The sequence below is a fragment of the Cottoperca gobio genome, chromosome 12 (assembly GCF_900634415.1).
Source record: "Cottoperca gobio chromosome 12, fCotGob3.1, whole genome shotgun sequence".
In the NCBI taxonomy this organism is placed as follows: Eukaryota; Metazoa; Chordata; class Actinopteri; order Perciformes; family Bovichtidae; genus Cottoperca; species Cottoperca gobio.
In genome coordinates, this window is record NC_041366.1 from 2522119 (window position 1) to 2528432 (window position 6314).

At 39.3% G+C, this 6314-nt stretch overlaps 1 protein-coding gene across 1 annotated transcript in view; it reads left to right on the forward strand.

Moving 5' to 3' along the window:
• Window positions 1–2854: 2854 nt before the first annotated feature.
• Window positions 2855–6314, forward strand: part of megf10 (multiple EGF-like-domains 10) — a 53534-nt gene continuing 50074 nt past the window's right edge. The window contains exon 1 of the mRNA XM_029444275.1: window positions 2855–3019. The gene's annotated coding sequence lies outside the window, so the exon portion shown is untranslated. The remainder of the gene's footprint in view (window positions 3020–6314) is intronic.

The following is a 6314-nucleotide window of genomic DNA, read 5'->3' on the forward strand; positions in this document are numbered from 1 at the left end:
GGTGACCTAGGGGGGGTCAAGACATGGGGTGAGGAGAGAAGCACTGTCACAACTAGATTCAAGACGAACCTGGCCCTAAGCAATTTAAATCTTACCTGTCTGGCACAACCCCACTACTACACGGTCTCTCTCTAATATAAAGGTCAAGTCTTGGCCCCTGTCATGAATCTGAGGAGGTGTGTGTTTGTACAGAATACAAACTACAAAGTTAGAGGAAAGCAATTCAAGAATTCTTCAGTCCACTATGAGCAAATTTAGATTTTGAAAATGGTGGGAGGTTATTTGGATTTAACTCTTGATAAGCTTATTTTGATCAGTCTGCAGCTTATTATTGATGAGGTGCGCAACACTACTTATACCAGCAGGTGGCAGCAGAGTCAAAGTGCTGTTCAACTGAAGCCCCAGAAAGAATTTCTAGTTACAGGGCTGCTTTCCAGACCAAAGGTAATCTTTTGACAAATTTCGCTGAGCTTTTGCCATGACCTCTCCTGAGGGGAAATTATCCAAAATATATATATAATATATGTACAGCATCGCTGCTGTTGTACTGTGTATGATTGACAATAAAACAGGATTTGATTGGATTTTGATATCGAACTTGGATTTACAACTGCAGACTTGAGGGGTTGTTGTAGAAACCCTTCTTCATTGGTGACATAACATTTGTAAGTACAGATTAAATGGCTTATTAGTAAGTTAAAAAGGTTTATCTTTAGATTTATCGCAACATGGCAAATCAAGGAGGTTCTTATTAATGATTTATAACTAATCTATACACAATTAGTAAATACTGTTTTGGAAACCACACTTAGTTTAGCAAAGAACACTTCTGTACTCAGATAAATAATTTTAATAAAAATGTTCAGAGCAGCATTGTAACTTTATTGTAACTGCATAATCATACAGTTGTATTTCGTACGTGATACGCCCACTAACAAACTTTGCTATTGGTCAACCCCATCGAGGCTCCGCCTCGGCACCCTAAAACAGATCTTTGAATTCACCACCCAATGAAGAGGTAGCAATCGCACACTATAAAAACTGCTTCTGCTGTCGGCCAACTTCTGCCCCGCCTTTCTTGCGCTCTTCCCGGGCATCCTGACTAACAGAGTCCATCCGCTTCCTCCCCACCAGCCCAGCACTGGCAAAGAAGGCAGCTCCAAACTTTAGGATGAATATGATGAGGAGCAATATGGCTTTCATAGCGGGTTAGCCTGAAGAGCAGCGGCCATGTTCGGTTCATGTTCCTACCACGCTACAGGGTACTGTTGGGCTCCTTTCTACCTGTTAGACGCCATGGCTTCCCGGCCACTACCGTATTTACCGCCAATTTCAGGGATGAGAGCGGTGCACACTCAACTCTGTCACACAAGATGGCAACTGTCATGCAGAGACTATGGGCGTAGAGCTTCATCCTGTTTAAATGAGCTCTTTGCTTCATAAAGCTAAGTGTTAACACTTAGGGGAGCCTTCGCACCCTGTCCCTCTGAATAACCACGCTGTTACGAGATCCGTATAGCTAGTTTGAGGAATCCTGACCGGCTTTTTGTCTGCTACGGTGCGCGAGCCCCAGAGGCTCCAATGTGTCAGCTCAATGGCAATTGGATTTGTGACGAGATTCACAAGGGCTATGAGTCAATGGTTCTCGATGGGGTTAACATATAGAGAAGCCCATCAGAGAGCATGTACTACAACCAATAAGTAACATTCCTCTCAAACTGATGCTACAATAGGTATAACATTTGGCATTGTTGCGAAGTAAAATAACTGATTACATACTTCTCCGGTGACAGTGTTGCATTGATGCAACAAAGTGACTACACTCTTACACTTTTCAATAAAAACTAAATATAATGTTAGTTATGATATCATACTACCATCATATGGGGGTTACAAAACGTACACAATATACCTTTGGAATAATGTGTCAGTTCATCACTTCCTACTGTATTTCCAACATGTCCTTCTTTTCAATTTAAAGTTGTTGAAGTTAACTTGTAATTGTGGGAAAAGTCTGAAAGAATAAAACATTAGTTTGTGTTTTTCTTTTTTTCATACAAATCCAGCTGTGGACATGCTCATTAATATGATGAATGAATTCACCATAACAACAAATGTGATCACATTCCCTTTACCCGATTCTGTCTGGTCCTTGTGGGTGTATCCTGTTTCCCCCAAGATCCCATTGAGTACAATGCACACAGCAGACAACACATGGCAGCCTCATTACTTGTCTAGAGAACAACCAGTTCACCTAAAATGGAATTACATTTCCTGACCTCAGTTTTAGTTTGTAAATGATTTTGTGATCATTTAATTCAGCAACTTTTTGTTAAGAATATGCACCATGTGAGAACAATCTGAAATGATAAAGGTCTTGAAACTAGATAACAAAAACTATTTTAACACAAGGTGTCCATTATTTAGCTTTCAACTGGTCGCTCAGTTTCTGCCAGATTTGGACACATTTTGGTAAAGATGCATTAGTTGATATTGTTCTTTAGCTGTGTTTATATAAAGTAGAAACAAAACAGCTGGCAAGCTCTGATCTGAACCTGTGCACCTTCAGGCAACCTATCCATAATGTATGTGTAGATATTTGGATATTGGAAGTGAGAATGTCGCCTCATTAGAAATATTTTCTTTTGCGTAATCATACTTTAATTACAAATAGACGATAGGTAATATATGAGCAAATAAATGATCACTTTCATATCAGTGAAACGTGCAGGACTGATACAGCCCCTCATTGGTGGAGAGGCTGGTGACGTCACGGCAGCAGTCCGGACAGTGTTTGGAGAATAGGAAAAGTTTGTCCATAGATAAGACGCTGCCGGAGACTCCTCTGCTCCGACTGAACTCAGCAATAGATGCGTTCAATTACTTCAGCTTTATGTTTTATGGGTTCTCAGCAGGACAGCGCTGTTATTCTTCATTTCTAACTACTGGATATATCACCATCAGCACCAAAAGTGGGACCCATGAGCCAAGGCAGGATCATTATTCTCTCATAGATCAGGTAAACGTTTATCTTCAGAAGGCAGCGTACCTGCAGACGTGATTCACTGAATGTGTCTTTATTGTTTTACCTGCGGACATTTTCAATCATCAATGCTATGTGGATGTAGATTTTGTTTTAGTTGAGAAGGGGCATTAATAATGAATTGTCAAAAACGTGCAGAAATGGAGGGGACAATGCATTTATTCAAGCAGTAGAAATGAGAAATGTGTGGAAGTAGGAACCCTATCGTTTTAACATTTAATCTATTTATCCTCAACTATTTCAGTGGGCTACATTTATTCCCCTTAAGATATATATATGCATATATAGACTGTATATATAGCCTTTACACTATCATATATTTATCATATAGACTACAGTAAATGTAATATAGCAGACATTTTATTGAAGGATATTTAATAATATCAACCATAAATAATGATTAGCCCACTTTATTTTTTATAATAATAATAATAATATTAATAATAATAAATATTGTTATATTGTTATATTGTTACTGTCAAGCAAAGCTGCATATGTAACCGTTATCTGATATTGTTGTTTAGTGTTTTTTATTGGGCTGAACAAAGTAGCATTCAGTTTATAGCTTCTTTTGTCAGTTGACAAAAATAGGAACTGTTCCATTCCAACGCATTTATCCAGTTGACATTACATTACAGGTCATTTAGCAGACGCTCTTATCCTGAGCGATTTACAGCAAATTAACCATAGAAACCTCTGTGCTTATATGTCAAAACGTTTCCACTCCCAAGTCGCACATACGGACGCTTGGTCACAACCCCTCTGCGTCCCTTTTAACGCACTAGGTACCCCTTTAGCCAGATAGACTTCAACACTTGGTTAATGCTGTGAAATCAAACAAACCTACTTGGTTAGGTTTAGACAACAAAACTATTTGGTTATGATTAGGAAAACATCTTAATTCTGGTTCAAATAGGTATGTTTGTAAATTAAATTCATTACGTACGTGACTAGTGGCGGATTAAGGTGGTCAGGGGGCTCTAGTCTACTCTTTGTGCGGGCCCTCATAATGCTTTATCAGAAAAAAGTTATTTAGTGCCATCTGTAAAAGTGTGCTACGCGGCCCACACACACACACACACATACACACACACACACACACACACACACACACACACACATATTGAGACAGCCTTTATTATAAGGCTTAAAATATCGAGTCAATTTAGGGATTTTCCTAGATCTTGGTCACACATTAGTTTCAGCTGCCTTTTGTTTTTGTGCTCCGCAACATTTTGCCAATGAGCTGCTTATGCTTATGGGGGGGGGGGGGGGGGCTGTGCTTGTTTGGCTTAGCCATCCACCTCGACCTCCTCCTTTTATACTACGTCATCTATACGTTCCTCCTTTACTCCCGTCATATTAAATATGGCCACTAGAGGCAGCCCTGCACATCCGAAACTGAAGCTAGAGCATCTCTAGGGGGGTACATGAAGCGTCATAGTGTTGACGCATAGGGCCACTGACCAAGCTGCCGTTTTTGACGAGTTGGGAGTGAGAACGTCCTGTACGTTATTTTATTTTTATTTTCTACTGCAGTGTAAATCAACAGGCATGTTGGAGATGGACGCATTCAACATACAATTCCTTGAAGAAATTGAAGTTAAATGTAACACTCACTCCGCTAACAAAAGCACTCCCCAGTGTCTTCATCCAAAACACTGGGTAACGAGGGCAACGGGTGCATGCATCATCTTTTTTTTTTTAAATACTCACGCCAAAGTGTCGGCTGGATTTTTAATTACAATTCAGGTAAAATGACAGATAGAAATTATTTGATAACAAATACAATTGGGCACATTTACGCACAGAAAACATAATAAACATCGGATCGTCAATATGTCCAGAAAAGTGAATTCAACTCAAAAAGAAACATCATCTGCTTTTGGAAATATATTTGATCTGATGTATTTATATTCGTATTTCAAACTGTGCATCCCAAACAACAAACAATTTCCTCTGAGGAAAGCCTTGTGCCCTGTATAATGTATGATAATATATTATTTCTGGTCCCATCCAAGTGCGCCACAGGTGAATTGAATCAGGTCTTTACGTTGGTTCACAGAATTGTGCCCATAGTCTATTATCAGTCCATTATTGTCTAAAAAGGTTTGTTTGTTTTTTTGTAAATATTGTACACTGGGTTGTTTTTTCAAAATGTGAAACATACATCTCAGCATATGATCTTAACCTGCGCAGTAAACAGAGTGAGCGCATACATTCCTGTAATGAATTGCTTTTGCCCTGAAGTAATAGATGTTTGTCACAAACTGTGGTGTGAGTATGACCAGCTCATTGATTCAACCCATGGTCACGCTGTTCTTCAGGTCTGTTATGGTCTTGGTCTAAGTGTTTGTCCTGTTCAGCGGTTGGCATTACAGTTTTGGAGCATATCTAATCATGTCATAAGAAAATCTTCACTTCCTTAAAATATTAGCCACTATAATTGGGGAATTCTCAGCCAAAATGGTTGAAAATAAATTTCTTAAAGGTACATTGTGTAAAATATGCCAGAATTTAAACTTAAACCATTAAAACAATGAACTAACATTATCAGCAGAGTGTGAAGAGGTAACAGTGATGACGTTATGTTAAACATGTCTCTGTGTTGTGTTGCAGAGATATCTACTGAAGTTAGCATGCTAACAGCTAGCTGTGCTCCGTCCAGTCTGTAATACCACTTGTTCCTCTAGAGGTGATAGTGAGTCAGTGTAGCTGCAGTCTGCCTCAGTACAGAGAGAAGAAGTACAGCTGCTGACTCTCTTGTAAATATTACAGCCATGTTCTGTGTCTGTTTTATAGTTTGTTTATTGGATTACATTCAAAGTGGAAGAAAGGAGAAACCCCCGCACCACCTCTCTTTGTCCTCCCAGCTGCCTTGAGGCTGTTTCTCTGAGATTATATCTGCCGGGAAGACGAGACAAATATCCGGGTCGTTTTCTAGTTTCTGCCACTTTGGATTTAGTCCAATAAACAAACTAACGTAATGTTACACAGACTACAGCCCCGGTTAACATCAGTGCTCAGTAAACACAGATGGATCGGCCCCACATGAAGATTATAAAATAGTAGTTCTTCTGATATACGTGACTTTTTATTGAGCCCCAAACCAGCTCTATGACCTGAGCGTACTTTTTGTACGTTTGCTCTCCAGGCTAAATTGGCTACTCTATTTCCCACTGAGCATTGCAAAACTACTTGCAGTACTTGACATACAAGGCTGCAGAAGAATGACAAAGAAAGTCAGAGAAAGAAAAATAAATTACATTTG